At 40.3% G+C, this 20,710-nt stretch overlaps 1 protein-coding gene across 1 annotated transcript in view; it reads left to right on the forward strand.

The window, feature by feature from the left end:
- The window catches only part of LOC111867528 (cell adhesion molecule 3), a gene marked incomplete at its 3' end in the record, with an annotated part of 755,050 nt that overhangs the window by 239,241 nt on the left and 495,099 nt on the right, over positions 1-20,710 (forward strand). The window lies entirely within an intron of this gene.

Below are 20,710 nucleotides of genomic sequence, written 5' to 3' on the forward strand. Positions count from 1 at the left end.
TTAGCTAGATATGAATGTTTAATATTATGGAATATCCATTAGTTTTCTAACAGGGTGAATGCTTTTCAGAAGAAGAGATAATCGTAAGCATTTTGCTGTTGAGAATCTTACAAACTTTCCTTGTAATAAGGCTTATAATAATAGATAAAGTTGTCCCTGTGCTTATTTATAATTAAGCACTACGCCATGAACGCGTATGGGGGAGTGGATGTATAGATCCATATTTTCTTGACTTCGACAGAGTCTTCCGTCAGCTGAACAGCCATTAGCGTTCCCAGGAAAAATGTACTGCTTTCGGTTATTTCCTTTTCTTCTAACCGATGTGACTTGTATATTATTGTCACCCAGTGTGTGTGATTGGATGAGTGAATGGCTTTATTGACCACTTATACACAACACTCGGAACTGATAATAATTGCATCGCAACCGCTAATCTCCACAATTCACAAATCACCACAGCATTCGATAAGTTTTTTTCCAGGATGCTGTATCTTCACCTGCTGTTCCCTGACAACGCGTTTTACTTAGAGGGAAAGAGACTCCTTTCTGTCGAAGAGTTAATTACCGTATTTACGCATGTATAGGCTGCGTGCGTGTATAGGCCGCAGCACAATTTTCAGACAGAAATTATAGAAAAAATAATTTTCTTGGAATATTATTTCAGGAGTAGAACACCCTGTATTACCAATTATGAATATNGAGCGACCGCCGCTTATCGGCGAAGTTAGTGCAAACTTTTGCGGATTGATGGTGTCGCGTGTCAGAGCAACGAATCCTCACGGCCGTTAATTTCGGTTTTCTAGACCGGAGCCGCAATTTCCTTGATATAGCTCCTCAATTATCATCACAAGGCTGAGTGGACATAGTTCCAGACCCACTACTTCTCAGAGAAAATCTTGTAGCGCCGTGAATCGAAACCGGACCTCTGGATCTATAGCCAGGATCTCTGACCACCAGACCACAGAGGTGGTCAATAATAATAATAATAATAATAATTCAATTCGTGTTTATTTACGTGAAAACTTAACAGCACAGAGGCCAATTACAAAGCACGAATAAAGAGAAATACACAACAATAATATTAAAAAAGAATAAAAAATATTATAGTCAACATTAATTACAAAGTGAGCATGAATAAATACACTACTAATAATAATAATGGAATGTGCAGCCGGTCACCTCAAATGAGACCACACTGTACACATTTTCATGCAACAATTCTTAGATTCCGTCTGAAGAAGCGCATGACTAAATTACGAAGTAAATATATGCACAGAGCGCCAAAAACACTCAATGAACAACAGAAACAACAATTAAGATATCATCTGACTAATGGAATTCTAGGATTTTTTTCTTGAAGCATCTGGTTCCTGTTAAGGGAGTAACGTATACAAAATAATTGTATGATTCAATAACGCATTCGATTTAAGTAAGATTTTAGGTTTCCACGGCGGTGACTATGAAGATGCCGTCTTCTGGGGTGTGGCGCCGTGTAGATATTGTGTTCACACAAGATCTATACGGCGTTCTTCATTCGATTTAAGTTAAGAAATATTTACATTCTCTGTTTCATAATTAAAAAAGAGCTACTAAATGAAATCCGTCGTTTAACTCTAACTTTCTTTTAAGTGCTTGAAACAGGTCTAACCTCTTCATTATAGAATTGAAGTTTTCAAACGCTTAGGAAAATTCCTCAGTTCTCATTCACACAGAAAATATTCGAATCTTTTCTTCGGTGAACTATCTTAAATATTTTATAATCGTCTTGGTCCTTCTGCAGTAACTGTTTCTGCGCTAAAGCAGACCTGCATTCTCACGTCTACGTACATCTAGCTTCCTCTCCGATTGGCCCGTTTCCTGTCATCATCACATCGACTGAAACAAACGGACCAGTCACTGTGATGAACACTGCTCTGAAGAAAAAAAAATTATCAAATGAAACGAAATATGATTATCCAGAATGCCGCCTTTACGTTACAGGGATTGTGTCCACTTACTCATCGCACATGAGACGGAGAGAATAGGCCCCTGTATTCGCTATAGGCATTTATAGCTTCAGAAATATATATATACTATATATTGCATGTTTGCTGTACATTTGTTTCCATCTTCAGTGTTCCTAGCTGAAATTATCGCTGCTCACAGAAAAAACAGCTGCAAAAGATAAAGCCTTGATAGCCGGTCCATAGCTCAAGCTGTTAGTCGCTGGCTTCTCACCGCAGTGGACCGGGTTCGAGCCTGGGTCTGGTCGTCTAGGTTTTGTGGTGAACAAAGTGACGCTGGGACAGGTTTTCTCCGAGTACTTCAGTTTCCTCTGCCAGTCTTCACCCCACCAATTGCTCCACAATCACCCTCACCTATCATTTGGAGCTTGTACAATAGGCCAGAATTTGCCGCAGTACCAAGTGGACTTAGTCCCACTCCACAAAGGAAAAAATAAATAAAGCCTTAGGCTGTATTTCCGATACCTCCTATTTTTTCCAATTACTGTCGAGATCAAGAAATGTGGAGCTATGGTTCAACTCTCGCCTGTCTTCATGATGCAGTGCGTAATTAATTAAGCACACGAACAACTTCACCTTCTTTATCTTTTATTATTATCCCAAAAATACATAAATTAAAAAGTTCGATTTACAAAAAAAAAAAAACTAATATAGCTTGATCGCTTTGAAAAATGTATTGCAGACGAACCAAAAAGAACTGTATCAGGCATGTGAGCTGATAACTCTAGTTTACACTGTCAATGTATAGGGCTGTTTTGAGCGCAGATTGTAGATATATAAAGTTACATTTCTCTCCTCCATTTTCGCATGCCGTCTTAATGCGAATTTATGATATTTCTTTTGGCTTGTCATAATATATGACGTTCACTTCTCTATGAAGATGATCCATCACAAGACCATAACAGTGTTTGGAATCCATCTCCACTCAGCACACGTGAAGCGGAGAAATGCAAGAGTGGCCTATTGATCAGTTCAACAGGCGCAGGAGTAGATTTTGCTGCCAGGACTCGCCTTCATTTGAACATTCTGTATATCTATACCATTGCTGGCAGGACGCTGGAATTAATAGTAACTGAATTATAGAAATAGAGACTGACATATCGAAAAATTTTGCGACGGTTCTAAAACTGAAATTGTGAGACCACTGAACATATTTTTTTAGAGATCTGAATTAGAAAACTTCCGCAGTTAATGCTAGAAGTTTTGAAGGAAATTCAACTATGTGAGTACATAGAGTTAAATGAAAATAGAGTTCATGTTGTTACAAGCTCCTGCAAGAATTAAAGGAATATCAGTAAGCTTTATATATTGAGGCCTGTAGATCATTTGCTAGACAACAGCAAAATGAGCAATAATACAACAGCCGCTGCTAGGTAACGGCTCCGTAAACAACGGACGTTGTTAGGTAATGGCCTCAACAAACACGCACGAAAAAAATGCAAAGAGATATTGGGGCAGTGTTCCCTGTACGTTCCGAGCAGAAGCTATATATTAAGGAGCAGCTGCCATTACAACAGAATCATGAGTCCAGAGACGGTAGTTAGAAAACAGGGAGGTAGTTGCGAGCCAGCCGCCATTCAGGGAGGACGAGAACACGGAAGAGGAGAACACTTTCTGGCTCCATTAACACTCAACGACTGGTGAACACATGTTCAGCTGAGAAGCTTTTGTGTGTTCTGTGGTTAAATTAATTATTGGAAAATCTAAGTCAGTGAGACCGTCGTAGCTGTTTATAGTTACGTTCAATATCTCCAATAACCAATCCAAACCCAGTATACAGTCACTCATGCATGTGAGAGTATTATACTTTACACAATTCAAGGGAAGTTCATTCCCGTAACTCCAACGAAATGTATTTTGCAAATATTTTCTTTACTATCTTGCATTTTTATATGCTGCNATAGTACTCGTGTAAGTGCATTAGAAATTGTTCTGAGTGACAGTTCGTGTAAAAGAATGGGAAAATGGGAGGTAATGTGTCTCGAGAGCGATGGTTTCTAAGGTTATGTCGGCATACATGAATTATGGGAAGACATCAGCGAAAAAGAACAGTTGGTGAAAATCAACACTGACATAAAGAGATCGTGGTACATCTAGAAGGATTGCTTCGAAAAAGCATACAACTACTGTAGCACGGGTGACAGAGCAACTGAATATTCATCATGCACATCTTGTTTCCACAAAAGCTTTCCGACATGAGCTTCACTAATCCAACTTCCACGGTAGGGCTGGAATTTTTAAACCTCTGATTACTGAATGTAATGCTCAGACGCGTCAACGATGGTGTCACGAACATAAGGCCTGGACATCAGACAACTTGAAACCCCTGCGTGATATTGTCCAGTGAGTTGTCGTCCTTGTTGTTTCCTACATTAGGAAGAGTTCATTTTCGGAGAACAACAGAGGAAGCCTACAATCCGTAATGCCTGGTCCCAACAGTGAAACGCGGGTGAAGTTCTGTGATGGTTTGGACAACAATATTATTGTACAGTATTCTGATGGTCCCATGGCCTTCATGGCCGAATTACTGCAAGGGAATATGTGGACAGATTGGGTAATCATGTGCATCCCGTGATCCAGACCTTATTTCCGAACAGCCATGCAGTTTTAAAAGACGACAGTACCCCCGTTCACCCACATGGAATTCTCAGTCGTGATCTGAAGAGCATTAAGTTGATCTTCAACATGTTCCCTTGTCACCACAATCACCAGATAAGAACATCATTGAACCACTCTGGTCAGTTTTGGAGGCTAGAATTTGGAACGGATTGTAACCTCCAACATCTCATAAGTAACTTGAAGATGTTATTTGAGAAGAAAGGTAAAATTTCTGTTCAAAAAGTTGTATTAGTTCATTCCAAGAAGAACTGCGGCTGTATTGAAGGCAAAATTGGTTCAGCACCATATTACTACAGAAACGTGTGGAATATACGTGTATATATAATGTTTCCATTATTTTGTCAATCCCTATAGGTCTGTGACCATGGGTTAGAGCTTCATTCAAAACAATGATTACACTGGATCGTTAAGAAGAAATTGAATTTGCGTTAACAATTTGTAAGTGGACCTTCCTGTAAGAAATGTTTTTGAAATCCGATCAGAAGTCTGGAATGTGAGACATGTGGACAGAGAGCCGAAAGAAGGTAGGGGGAACTTCCTTACTGTTCCTTCACTTTATGCAATTTTAGAAAAGATCTCACAGTGCCTTTGTACCCGCCGCGCTTGTTAGGACTCTTGCAGTTTAATTCCCCCACACGCATGAGAGACCGTGAGAGATTTCTCCGCCGGAAGCTCCGATGCGGGTTTGAATTCGGGCACAATTCTTTCCTCTTGTTCTGTTCTCGTATTCATTTTCCTTTCCCTAAAGAAAATCTTATCGGTTTCTATCACTAGCCACATAAATATTTAAAAACGTAGCTGCAAAATATTTCTTTCTAAAGAGAATTTTCGCTAGGAAATTCGAAGGCGATTTAAATGTATATTTGTACTCGTATATGGTTCTTCAATTTTACTATAGTCACAGACCAGATTTCTTCCTGAGAAGTCAAGAGTGTTCACTTCCCGTTTGGTTTTCCAACCAAAATTTGATATGCATTTCTGAGTTCGACCGTGCACCTCCCGTGCCTTTCCCTTTGACTTCATTATCTGGGTAAAGAATGCAAATTATGAAGCCCCTGCAGAATTTTCTGGAACTTTGTATCAGTCTCTTCCTCCTACTTTCACGTCCAAATATTGTCTTCCGGGCATATTTCCCAATCTGCTCAGCTCCCTTGAAGTGAGACCAAGTTTCACACACGTACAGGATAATGGGCAGAATTATAGTTCTGTGCACTTAATGTGCCAAAAGTACTAGCATTCGGCACAGCGTGCTTGAAATATGTGTGCAGAAGGATCTCTTCTTCTGGGTCATAATGGGAACTAAATATATTAAGGTAACAGAAATGTTGAGATGATCTGCACGGTGACCAGTGAATCAAAATGCGTGTACTTTTGAAGGGGGTGCCACAGATTTTTAGTGGCCTATCTAAGGAAGCATGGCATGGAACTTATACTCGGAAATATTCTGAAATGTAAGTCGCATTTTCATTAATGTTAGATGGGTCTCTTGTCAGCAAGGAATGGCGCGTTTTAGGTTGCGGCTGGAGGAGACGGACTCCAGATATGGGGGATAGCTGCGAATATATTGAATAAGCGTCGCTGACAGCCGACAAGGAGTGGTCTTCCACCTTGGGAATTGGGGTTGGGCTAACAGCTTCTATCCGAAAAAAAAGATTACAATATATCACAAAATGATCTCGGACTTCAACGGATTTTTGATAAACGACCTAAGGTAAAGAAAGTTGGAGTCTATTATTTGACCAGTTTACATGAATGGAAATGAAATTTACTGTAGTAATTATCTTGGGGTGTCACTGTTATCGACCTCACGCAAAATATTATCAAATATTCTTCTTTCGTGATTATGTCCATATACAGACGAAATGATTTGGGATCATCAGTATGGGTTTCGACGAAAGAGATCAACTACAGATCAGATATTTTGTATTCTTCAGATATTGGAGAAAAAATTGGAGTACGATGAGACAGTACATCAGCTATTCATAAACTTCAAGAAAGCCTATGATTCAGTTAGGAGGGAAGTATTGTACAATATTCTCATAGAGTTTGGGATATCCATGAAACTAGTTAAGCTGATTAAAATATTGTCGCGTATCGGGCGTATATCGCGACAAATAAATTCTCGATGTATTCGATGTAGCGAATTTTATTTCACATCCGCTCTCACAATCACCCAAATTACAATCTGACGATTACNAAAATTTCCTATCTAGAATGGTCTAAGAGAAGGAGATGTTTTATTGCCACTCCTTTTAAACTTTGCTTTAGAACATGCCATTAGGAAGGCCCAGGAAAACGAGGTGGGACTGAAATTAAATGGGACACATCAGCTGCTGGTCTATGCTGATGACATGAATCTGCTGGGTGATAAGAGATACCTTAATGGAAGACATTGAAACTTTAATTGACACAAGTAAGGAGATTGGTCTACAAGTAAACACAGATAGAACTAATTATATGTTGCTGTCTCGTCTCCAAAATCCAGGGCAAAATCATGACATAAAGACAGGTAACAGATGTTTTGAAAATGTGTCACAATTCAGATATTTTTGAACGACTATAAGAAATCAAAACCTGATTCAGGAGGAAATTAAGGAAAGCACTGGGATCGTGGGTTCGAATTAAACTCGAGACATTGGTGTTTCTCTATATTGCTCTGTGTTTGTGCTGTCCTGTGTGTCGGTCTGATCACCCGTCCAAGGAGTCCTACCGACTGTCTACAAGATCCACAGTTTCAGAATTAATCCTGAGTAGGAACAGGCCAGAAGATGTAGTTTCTTTTAAAGTAACACAGTCTGAACATGTAACTTAGAAAATTATTTGACATTAATTTTACTAATGTTATATTTTAGCGTCCTGTTGCACTGATTTATGTCCATGTGACTCGCGTATTGAGATACGACGTAAGGATGACAAATCCTGAACTTTTTTAATGTTTTTAATATTTAAAATTTATAAATAAAATATGACGAATATATATTTTAGTTATTTTAATATAAAGACAACAGGGCATGCAACGAAGTAGTGCGACGTACATTGAAAAGCACCTGAAGATGGCACTTTAGTGCTGAAACATGTAGTGCAAGAGAGAAGAGTAAGGTGAATAAATGTATGCACTGTAAGACGGTTACAATAAATCATGGACTTAATTGTACTAATTGTAATAAATTAGTGATGCTAAAAACAGCGTCGGCCATTTACACGGTAATAAGCACTCAAATATGGGATATTCTCCAACAGATGGAATCTTACAATTGTGTGTTTCTCGGGCTGATAAATTCCGCGGACATTTTCGAAAGCGTTTCAGTGTCAAGGCTCCACTTCGGACATTCTCAGTCCATGCGTAATAACCAATGCTGAAAAAATACAAGGTAGAAGTCTCAAGAGGCTTTTCCTATCACACATGTTAAATGAAAATGACAACAGCAAGCGATAGAGGGGTTGTTGTTTCAGATACACCTACCGGGAATATTAGTTCTCTTTCAGTTAGCGCTTGCAGTGAGCCCTCGGCACACTGTGTTGCCTTAGTCTCACAGAGCATCATTTGCCTGGAGAGACATGAAACATTTCTAAAAATTTCGTAAGTAGTATCATTCGACAGTTAACATTACCAGAGGCACTTTCTGGTATTCGATTTTCCTAATTGATGTTCTTGCGCAGAATACATTCGGGTCCCAAAGTAATCGCAATTAGTACGAGTGAAACTGTAAGTTTACTGGCGAGAAACGACGGCAAGTCGATATTTTACAGCTGAGAAATGTAACATGGATAAGGTCAAGGCAAACATTTCTATATTTCTTGCGTCTTTATGTCAGATAAATACATTTGACTATTATCATATACAAAAAAATAATTTTATTACTGTAATCTCTTTTATTCTCATATGTAAACAGGAAAGATACTGGCGATACGTAGTAATGTATTTAATTGACTTTAATTAAAATATGAACGCATTTTATCTCCAAGTACATTTTTGTAAACTTGTCATTCTCTACAAGAATAAGGAGCTTCATAACTTTTACTCTTCTCTATTTATAATTAGAATGAACAAGTCAAGGAGGATGAAGTGGGCAGGGCATGTAGCACGAATGGAAGCGAAGAGGAATTCATTTAGGATACTCATGGGAGAACCAGAAAGAAAGAGACCACTAGGAAAACCAAACCGTAGGAGGGTGGACAATACTAAAATGGATCTTAGAGAGATAGGATAGAATGGTATGGATTGGATTGATCTAGCTTAGATAGTGGACTAGTGGAGGGCTCTTGTAAACACGGTACTAAACCTTCGGGTTCCATAAAAATGCTTATGGTAAATGCAGGTAAATTCTTGAGTAGCTGCATAATTGGTGGCTCCTCAAGGAAGACTCAGCTCCGCATGTAAGTAAATAAGAAAGTAAGTCTTTCTCTACAAAATGTATTTTTGGAAATATATGATAGATGTGGATGGCCTGTTAGGATTACTCGTCCGTGTTTCATTTCTTCCAGATTTTTCCCGCAATTTCAACACATCTTTGTATTCCCGATCCGCGTCATATATTTGAAGGCTCTTTTTAGTTTTGCGAGAGAGGTAGCATCTGTTGTAATTTGAAGGAGATCTAAGGCAACTGCAATCCTCGTATTATGAGATTTTATAAGCAAAAATTCCATACTCGCCAAAATGAGGTTATGGTCCTTGAATAAATGTAACCGAAATGGAAAATATTTCTTGCAGAGAATTCTTCGCGACCGAGCTTAGCGTCTTATCAGGCGTCATATTTCCTTAGCATATTAGGGACGCTCTTCGAGTTAGTCCACGTTCAGGGCAACAGCGATCTTCTTCGTTGATTTTATCATGCTCTGTACGCAAGAGATGGCACAAAGTTTGTCTCACAAGAAGGCCCATGAAAGTATGGCTAGTCTCTGCGGAAATTTTAACACCATGAATGTTATTTCTTCCAAGTTTTCTGTCTTCATTCCACGTAACTCATGCAGCAGATCCTTGTACTCTTGTTCGGCACATTAACGAAATGTCGAAGTGAAAACTGAATCTGAAGATTCAATGCAGCCAGTACCGTGGCCTGCCTTTGGGCACAAATCTCAGCTGTTCTGCTTAAAAATTAGCTGCTGATGTATTGCTACATTATATGGGCATTTCTTATGATCACGGGGTATTCTTTAATTCATAATGCGGCGTGACGCCTAAAAGCCGGATTGTATGACGTTCATTGCTACGCAACGGCTACAATAAGAAGGCACACTTCAGTGGCAACGAATACATAGGTAGACCGCTACCTAGGAAATCGCTAAGGCAACAGAGACCGAATTGTTCAGTTCCAACAGCAACCGATACGCTAACCAACGCTGCGTCGAAGACAGAGGGAACCCTTGGACAAGGTGTTCTCTCGGGGGTACGCAAAGATCTACTTTAAGAGGGAAGATTGCGACAGATGAGAACAGACCAGTGAGGAAATTAGAGCAGTGATCAGAAACAGGCGCAAATGGGGAACCGACAGAAGTGTTCGTGTGGCGCAGTTACAGTGAAAATTAAAGTGTGATCGTTGTTCGTAGCTCCGAAGTGTTATGATTATCGTGTCATAATTGTCTGGCGCAGTTGTCAAATAAACAGCTTCGTCTAAAGCCACATCCCAGTAATTATTTGTCACTGATACCGTGACACGTGACTATATTTTCTAAGTAATTTATTAAATATTCTGAGAAATGCATTGAAGGATTACAGGGAATACGTGGTAAGAAATTAAAAAAAAACTTTTTCGGCACGATTCTGCATCTTCTTGGAAGAGAACAGCCTTAATGTATATTTTGGGCCGTTCCATATCTCAGGCAGTTAGTCGCCGACTTCCCGAAGCGGCGGCCAGGTTATATCATGTGGGATTTGTGGTGGACATAGTGGCACTGGGACAGGTTTCCTCCAAGTATTTCGGTTTCCCCTCCAAGTTATCTCCCCGCCGACAGTTACACGCTCATCATCTTTCAGCTGGTGCTGGTACAATAGGCCAATTAGTGGCCGACGTACCAGGTGGACTGAGTCTCACCCCACCCCACGGAACTAACTAAGCTGATTAGCAAGTATACATTTTTTAGAATGGAATTATAATTTTGTTGGCCCACACCGGCTACTGTCGGACAACATAACGCTTGAGTGCCGCCAGTGGGACTTAATTAACAACGTATGTGTATGATGAAACATATGGACCCATATATGTATATATTGGTGCGCTGAAGGGCCAGGGGTGGAGACAGTTCACGTGCCAGGAAATGCCCGAGAATGGGCGCCCAAGGTTCCAGGATTGCCCCTTCCCCCATTTTTCGGCTCTGCTAGAAATGAGAATCTCTTATTGCACTCGCATAGGCGCGAGGCCATTATACAAAAATAACGTGAATAGAGCTGTGGCAGATATCCTGAAGAGAGAGAGAGAAAGCGAGAGAGAGAGAGAGAGAGAGTAGTTGCACGACTCCTATAGCCGTGACACAAAAACTATGAACTATGGTTATTATTCCTGCGGGAGCGGGAACCAAGAATGACTGTGCTGGCGAGGATCAGCAACAATTTAGTCGAACCGAACTGAAGAGAGCCAGTTTGAGGGATACCGCAGTGAATGAACTTGGTCGTAAGCGTAGAAGCGGCGTACAGTTTTCGTGAACCAGTGTCACCAGACGCAAGTTTGTCAGTGCAAGAAAGGAATAGAGGAGTAGCGGAGAAGTGAAAACAGCTGGACTAGACCAGCCGATATTACTGTAAGTCTGGCCATATATGACCCAAATAATTGCCCTAAAACACAATAAACTTTACAATATGTGCCTCCTCGTGTGTTTACTTACGAAACCTGGATTTCTCAGTCAGCATAAAGACTAGGCAACGGGTTGGATGACACAGGATTCGGAGTTAAATTTCCTCCTGATAACATTCAGATGGACTCTGGTTCCCGCCCTCCTGTCTATAGTCCATTCGCGGAGACGAGACAGCGTAAACAAAGCAAGCCCCGAGTCGCCACAGCTGACAGAAAGGAGTGGACAAAGCGCGCAGTTACTCAGTGTACTCACTGCATTCGGACGCACGTTAACCTGCATTCAGACTGAAGAGTGAACTTTGGACGCCCCTGCAATTGTACACGCATCACGTGATCGCTGCATGTTTTCATTCAAAGAGTGAAGGAGATACCGCGTGCATTTGTTTGCGAGGACTCTCTCGTCTCCGCGAATGGACTGTAGGTTGAGCCGGGGATAAAGTAGCTAGCTCGTGAAGCTGGGCGCTAAGCTTCATCTAATACAGAGGCTAAGAATTTTGGAAGTATATCTTCACTCCCTCATTTTTGTCTGTGGCGTCGCACCTAAATAAGCACATGGAGAACTTTACCCTTACCTAAACCATGCGTCGGAGTTTTCAGTATCATTAATTTTTCCTCCACTTGCTTTTGTGTGCAAACACACTAGGTCAAGCTTTGTATTGATTATCGCGACAACAAAGCTCGAACTGAGTTTGTTGATCAGTCAGAAATCAGATTAATCCGTGTTTGTTTTTTCACACCACTCCATTTTTACCGGAACCATGTAATTGGTTTTACTGTGTACTTACTGGTTGTTTGTCGGGAATGAAATGATTGTAGTTGCTTTTTTTCGTCGTCATACTTTTTTTAAATATCATTGCCTATGTAGAGAAATGGAGATAAATGCATCTGTCCTCCATAGAAATATAACATTCATATGCGAATTTTCTTCCTTTTATTAATATTGTTTAATTCTTAGTGTTTTCCTAGTACTTTGCTACATTTAATTTTAGAATCATTAAAGATGACGTAACATTGCAGGTTATTTAATGACGCGATTTCAGTAGTTAATATAATTTGGTGCGGAAGAAGTTGGGCTATATATTTGTTTGGTGAAATGGAAGCGAAGTTTTCGGAAGCAGGCGTAACCTCTTTATGGTACGAGACAAACCATCCTCTAGGGGAACTGAGAAAAGTTATGAGACGCCTCATATCCAGTTTCCTGTTAAAAATCTGACGATGAATGTATAAGACAACTATAATTTTACCGATTACAGAATGTGACTTATGGTCTGTTGAATAACATACTTATCTCGTATTCGATTGGTCATTTGATCCTAATCACACCTTTATCACTAATATTAAAACTACGAACGAAATAACCAACCACCTGAAGAGGGGCTTAAAGTCGACTTGCGAAACTTCATATATGTATTATATTAACAAACTAACTAGTTCCATGGAACAGAGTCCACCTTAAGAAGCCACAAATCGCTCAGCCATTCAAGATTTGTCACAATTTTTTTGAATCCCGAGGGTTCATTGCCTTGTTCAAAGGAGCCCTTCCCTTGTCCCTATCCTGAGTGAGATCAATTCTGTCCATACCACCCTATCCTATCTCTTTAAGATCCTTTTTATTATTAACATTCCACCTACGTCTTTGTCTTCCTAGTGGTAATTTCCTTCTGAATTTCTCACAAAAATCTTATATGCATTCCTCATTTCCCTCATTTTTGCTATATGCCGTGCCAATCTCATCATCCTTTACTTCATCCTGCTAATTCTACTTGGCGAAGCGTACATGTGACGAAGCTCCTCAGTATGCACTTTTCTCCATCCTCCTGTCACTTCTCTCTTCAGCCCAAATATTCTCCTCAACACTTTTTTCTCAAATATTCTCAGTGTATGTTCCTTCGTTAATGTCAGAGACCAAGTTGTACACCAGTACAAAACAACAGGCAGAATTATACTTCAGCATATTCTGATTTTTACGTTTTTAGACACCAGACAAGAGGAAAAAATTTTGAAATTAATGGTAGCAAGCATTATCCGAATTCAGTCTCCTCTAAATTTTCTCATAAATCAAATTTTGATTCTTTACAGTCGCTTCCAAGTATTAAATATTTTAAATGTGTCACATTTTCTAAGATCTATTAAATATATTTATATCATGATTCTGCCCCGAATTCTGGTGACGAGACAACAACATATACTGAGCTTTCTGTGCATTTATTTCTAGAGCAACCTTCTTACTAGCGTCTGTTTTTTTCTGTTTCTATGTTTCTCATTATACTATCTATAATCACCTAGTAGATTCACATCATCAGCACAGACCAGCAGCGGATGTGTCCCACTTAATTTCAGTTTAACCTAGTTTGCCTGACCTTTCTTAATGACATGTTCTAAAACAAAGTTGAAAAGCAATGGCGATAAAGCATCTCCTTGTTTTAGACCACTGTGAATATGAAGCGTATCAGACAAATATTCATATATACGGAGTTCACTAAGGGTTCCACTTAATCGTATATTAATCAGCCTAACTAGCTTCATTGGTACTCCATACTGAATCTGAATATTGTACCGTACTTCCCTCCTTACTGAATTATAAGCTTTCTTCACATCTCTGAATATCTGATGTACTCTCTCATTGTACTCCCATCTTTTTCGAGTATCTGAGGAATACAAATATCTGACCAGCAGTTGATTTTTTACGTCGATACCCACACCGATGACCTCCTATAATTTCTTGGGCATAACCTTGGATGATGATGTTGGATGAATTTAACGTATATATATACTATTGCTACATCAAGTTCAGATTTGCCCAAACAAAAAAAAAACGAAAGGACTAACAGCCAACAACAAACTTTCAATCACACAACATACAGATTCTTAACCAACTATAGAAAGAAAGACCGCGCCATAGCTCAAGCGGTTAGTCGCTGGCTTCCATCGCGGCGGCTCGGGTTCGATTCCAGGTCTGGTCAAGTGGGATTTGTGGTGGACAAAGCGGCGCTGATGCAGGTTTTCTCCGAGTACTTCGGTTTCCGCTTCCAATCTTCATTCCACCAATTGCTCCACAATCACTCTCACCTATCATCTGGGGCTGGTACAATAGGCCAGAAGTGGGCGCAGTACAAGGGACTTAGTCCCACCCCATTAGCAATAAAAAAAATACTATAGAAAGGAGGAAAAATACTGCCTGGACCTCCAAGGGCGGCAATCCATCCAGTCTCCCGTTGATAGAAGAGGCACGAATGCAGAACTATAGTCGTTTTGGATTTTAAATACTAAGGATTTTATTAATATTTTAACTGACCACATTTTGTGTTAATTGAAATCTTTATATAAACCTTTGTACAACTTTGAACATTATGTACTATAATTTATGAAGCAGTAGTTTCCTCAATGTGTTATTTGCCTCCTGAAGATGGTCATTAATTGACCGAAACATATAAAGTCATCACACACACATATATATATATATACACAACACACATTTGTGTCACACTGGACGGTGTAGACAAATCATTCTATAATACAAGATGAAATTTTGTATGAGGTTGACTACAGTGATATTCCTAGATAATTACAGACCGCTTTATCGCAGTTGTTCTAAATTAGTACAATAATAGACTATTTCCCCGGATCAGGCAATTCTTCCATATTCCATATAGAATTAACAAATTTGTGGATCCGAGACCGTAATGTTTCAGATCCTGCCTGAACAGTTCTACCGGAATTTCGTAACTACATCTCGATTTGAGCCTTCTCAGTTTTGCAATAGCAAATTTCAACTTCAGAAGGACTAGGATTATGTACAAATGGCTCAGCTGTATCTATTTCTATCTGCCTAGCATTCAGTAGTTGAGATAAGTAAGTATTCCAACTATTCAAAATGTTGTGGAAATCTGCAAGAAGGTCGCCATTCTCATCCTTCACTAAGTTACTGCTAGGCTGGTAACCCCTCTTAAAGTCATTTATTCGTCTATACATTTCTCTAGTGTTCTTGTTCTTACTGTATGTTTCAGGCTAGTGAATTTCGTTTTAAAAATATTCCCTCTTTTTTTTTCTTGAAATGCCTGTTAGCACCATTTATTTGGCTCGGATTTTGTAACCATTGCAACTTGGTTTGTTTCCTTTGTTCTAATAGCCCTGATCATCCTTCCCCGAACCACGCCTTATTCTTCTTCAGTTCAGTTCAGTTGTATCATGTGTAACAAATTTGAGGCATATAACATTAGGATGAAACATTGTAACAGTAGTTTGAAAATCTTTCGCTTTTGAGAGTCCCTCTGAAGTCGAGTTGCGTTACTTTACAAACAAGTTCCACTGATGGTCTTGTTATTACAAGCGTCCCTTTGCCGAGAGAAATACAATTACAAGTAACGTTTTCGAAAATATTCCTATTAATACTTTCAAATATGGCCAGATATATTTCTCCCGCCTCCTCTACACTTCCCCGTCAAGGCCAGACTCTGCCATTCGATGCTGCAAAGTAACCAAAGCTCGCATTAAAGTGCAAGGTGCACTGTCCAGACTGCTGAAATGTCACCAATTTCTTGTGCGTCCTGTTTTATACAAATGTCATCCAGCCATTCAAACACGGAGAGCTAGTTTAGGAAATCTGGGAACTGATTTGATGTTACATGTAGCCAGAGTGTGAGTGACAGTGAAACAGATACAACGGCGGTGTGTGGTATATTGACAGCTCGACAGATAGCAGTGACATCAGCTGGCATTATCAGAACAACTCGATTACTCTGAGATGAATGAAGCCTCTGTCTTTGTTTGGAAATCGTACTAGGATTTCAGCAAGACATTAGGCCCTGTCTACCCAGTTTGATGATGAAATCAAATCCCAGCTCGAGTACTCTTCTCATTCCAGATGAGACCCAATAGTACTGGAAGTTTTACAAATGCATAACCCATGCCACAACTAAATTTGTAATATCGTGTTCTTGTTTTCCCGTTTCAAGAACCACCATAAATGTGTAAGAGAAGTTCGCAAGCCATAAGAGTANAAAAAAAAAAAAAAAAAAAAAAAAAAAAAAAAGCCATAAGAGAAAATTGTCTCCATAATGCTTTTATGAAGGGCTAGGTAGTTCTGTTTTTAGATCTACTCGTGTAACACATATGTTCATATTAATATCCCTGTAATGCACGTTATGAAGGGTTGGGTAGTTCTGTTGTTAGATTTACTCCTGACGCATATGTACATTTGAGCATCTCTGACTATGATTCTGTACGGGGTGTCAAAACGTTTACAGGCTTTAAGGGGATATAGTACTCAATTAAACGAGAGAAAAATCGCAGTAAACGTATGATCAGAAATCAATGCTTGCTGAGATACGGACGAGTCAATGTCCGAATGGGCACTCCAGATGTTGAACCGTTAGGACTTATTGCCTCAATTAAGTGACTAACAGGTGCAGTGTATCATGTTTCTTTAGCGAATGATTTATCAGTACTCTTGGAACATGGGTCTCTTCATCATCGGTAACACATTTGGTTCATGCATGGGGCGCAAGCTCATTTTCTCCGCATTGTCAGACAACACCTGAACCAGACTTTCCGTGAATAATGGATAAAAAGCGGAGGCCCCGTCAACTGGCCTGCACGATCCCCTGACCAAAACCCTCTGGATTTTTTTACTGTGGAAACTCCTGAGGACTTGGATGTAATAAGCTCCGATCAATGACCTAGAGGTATTACAGCAGCGAGTAGAAAATTCCTGTCAGGGGATTCAGTAAAACCAGGAGTTTTCGACAGAGGGCGCACCTCTGCGAGACGAAGAGCTGAAAGTTGTATTAAAATCCATTGGAGTCACGTAGTCCTAGAGCATCTGCTGCAGAGATCACAGTAACACCGCTCATGTCAGCAGGCATTCGTTTCTGTCTGAGAGGTTTTTGCTCAATTAAGTGAGTACTATACCCCCTTAAATCCTTCACCCCCTTACACTCCATATAAAGAAGTGTGTTTATTCGTAAGAAGGTGGGCTGTTAACAAAACAAACAGCGAGATTTTAAATTTATTTTGATACAAAAAATACGTACATACTTAGGCTACTTCCTAACATAGTGACCTCCGGAATTGAGACTCTTGTATCGTGGAATAAGTTTTTGTGTGCCTGCATCAAAGAAGTCTGCCGTCTGTGAACCTCGCCACGTTTTGACACCTCCATCAACCCCTCATTATTACTTCTTCTTGTAGGTAAATAGGTGGTAGTCGCTCAGAAAGAGCTCAGGACTGTAAGCAGAGTTGTCAGACAGCTCTCTGTTGAAATTCTCCAGCAGTACTGGAGTGCACTCAGGTGTAAGCGGACACGCGTTGTCATAGAGGAGCACTACACCGGATGTCAGCATTCAACGTCTTGTGTTATGAATGGCTCTACACAGTATATTAGTGTTTCGCAATACACTTCTGGCGTTTGTGTGGTCCTTTATACAGGGTGTCCCAGGAGGAATGGACCAAACTTTGGGAGGGTGTTCCTTATGTTAAAGTATGCCGATATAACCCAAAACACCTATGTCCAAAGTTGAACGGTTACGGAGATAATGGCCAGAGAAGTGTCAAACTTTGACCCGTGTTACACACTTGTTGATTACAAAATAGATATTAAAACTGGCAGGAATATGTGGATTCTGTAATGTTAATAATGTACGTAACATCAAACTAACTTGTGAGTGACGTGAAGTCATAAAATTGAAGTACAAAATACTCGCTCGCCATGTCATAATTGTCCTTAGGTTTCCAAGCAGTATACATAACACATGACTGGCGTGCGATGACGTAATATGGCTGCGCTATGAGCCGACCACATAACTCTTATTATACCTACATTCACGGATAATCTCTTTTGGAATTTCGTTTCCATTATCTCATGTGGATTATTATGGGACCACGTATGCACATTTCGTAAATTATTTACACCGTCCAGGGTAAAAGACGCCTCATCACTACACATGACACATGAATGGCAAGCGCTGGTGTAACATGACTGACTGCATATTCTGCTATAAGCCAACTACATAAGTATTAAAATACAGTACCTGCTTTATAGTAATTGTTCAAAGTGTCCTCCGCCAGCTGCAATGCAGTTTTCGGCACGCATCATGAGGGATTGGGTAGCAGAAGCAATGTTGCCTGAATGGTGACGTATGTGCTCTGCCGCTGCAAAAATACGATTCCGCAGTGCTTCTCGGGAATCGACCTTAGTTTCGTAGACTAAGGTCTTCATGTGGCCCCAGAGGTAATAATCTAGAGGCGTAAGATCTGGCGACCTCGGTGGCCATGCAATGGGACCACCACGACCTATCCAGCGGTTAGGGAAGGATTCATCTAAGTAGTGTCTCACGTGCTGAGTATAATGTGGAGGAGCCCCATCATGTTGGAAGTACATTTTCCTCCTTATCGTTAACGGGATGTCTTCCAACAAACATGGTAACTCATTCCTTAGGAAGGCTCCATACGTGTTTCCAGTTAAATTGTTGTGAAACACAAAAGGTCCGATCAGCTGACCACATAACTGTATTATACGTACATTCACGGATAATCTCTTTTGGAATTTCGTTTCCATTATCTCATGTGGATTATTATGGGACCACGTATGAATATTTCGTAAATTATTTACACCGTCCCGGGTAAAAGACGCCTCATCACTGAATAAAATGACGCTTAACAGTTCGGGATGAGCTTTTATCCAGTGGCAGAAATCCATACGCTGAGCATGGTCGCCTGGTTCCAGATGTTGTACCCTTTGATCATGGTAAGGATACAGCTCTTCATCATGTAAAGTTCGCCACACCTGCATACGTGATACGCCGATGCGAGAGGCCATTCTACGAGTGGACAGACGCGGACTTCTATCAATCATGCGAAGAATGTTCTCTCGTGTGTTTCTCATTTGTACATCCTCCCTATCCGACCGCGCAGAAACACTCGGAAGAGAACCAGTCTCATGCAATGTCTGGAGAATTCGCGTAAATACACGTCGAGATGGAATCCTTCGATCGGGAAAACGCCTTTGGTACTCTTCAACAGCAGCACGTTCATTGCCACCGCAAAATCCATATACAAAATGCATATCACAATACTCAACGTGTGAAAACACAAAAGGCATTTCAGCAACACCGCACAAGTACACGTAATTACTAACCATTCACGACGCTGACGCAAGATACACTGTAATCCTCTGTGAGTAGAGCATGAGATTACGGCTAGCATGACATCACCACACTCAAGGACAAACAGATAACAGTCACAGCTGATAGCTATAATGTGTGGACCTGCAAGAAGACCACACTTTTCTCTGGCCATTATCTCCGTAACCGTTCAACTTTGGACATAGGTGTTTTGGGTTATATCGGCATACTTTAACATAAGGAACACCCTCCCGAAGTTTGGCACATTCCTCCTGGGACACCCTGTATATAAATTGCACCATCAGCACTCCTTTCCTGTCCAGGAAACAGTTGTCATCAGCTTTCAGGCAGGCAGACATCTTATGTGTAAACTATTTCAGCTTGTTTGGTGAATGTGTGTGCTTTGACTGCTCTATGGTTTCGACAGTCACAAATGAAATCAAGGTTCCATAAGCTGCTACTCACACGATGTGATTGAGAAAATCATTGCCATCTTTGTGGTATTGCTCTAAAAGAGACAAAGTGGAAGCCAGCCTCTGCATTTTGTACATACCCGTGAACATTTTCGGAACCCAATCTGCTCAAAACTTGCTATAGCATAGCTTAACTATGATAATGCCGTAGAAAATAGTGCACAAAATTTGTGGAAATACATACGAGAGTTGTGAAGTTGTGAAGCGACGTTTTCACAAATTTTTTGATCAACACTTTGTACAAGATCATCACTCACTGCAGATGGCCGACCCACCACTTCTCTCTTCATCGTGAACATTTCTTCCTCCATTTCTTTTAACATTCTCCGCGATTGTCTTACAGTTCTTTCACTCGTTACATTTTGGCCATAAACCGCCGCTCATAATTCTCAATGGATTTCCAGAGAACTCGTGCTTTAGAGCGAAGAAAGCGGACAACATCGCGAATTTCGCAGCTGGCGGAATTATCGATTGCAGGACACATCATAACTCACTCTGTAGAGGCAAGAACAAACACTAGGTGACTAGTGATGTGATGGTTTATAAGTAAGGAATCATGTGACGCTGCCTCGCATGTGCGAGCACTCCCTAACTCCTACATCAGTTGCCTGAAATAAACGGAAATTACTTTCTTTACATATTCCGCAGGGTTGTGCATAATTCGACCAAATTCAGCCTGATGTTACAGGATTTATCTAACAGTGTTT

Source organism: Cryptotermes secundus, unplaced genomic scaffold (assembly GCF_002891405.2).
Source record: "Cryptotermes secundus unplaced genomic scaffold, Csec_1.0 scaffold24, whole genome shotgun sequence".
NCBI classification, from domain to species: Eukaryota; Metazoa; Arthropoda; class Insecta; order Blattodea; family Kalotermitidae; genus Cryptotermes; species Cryptotermes secundus.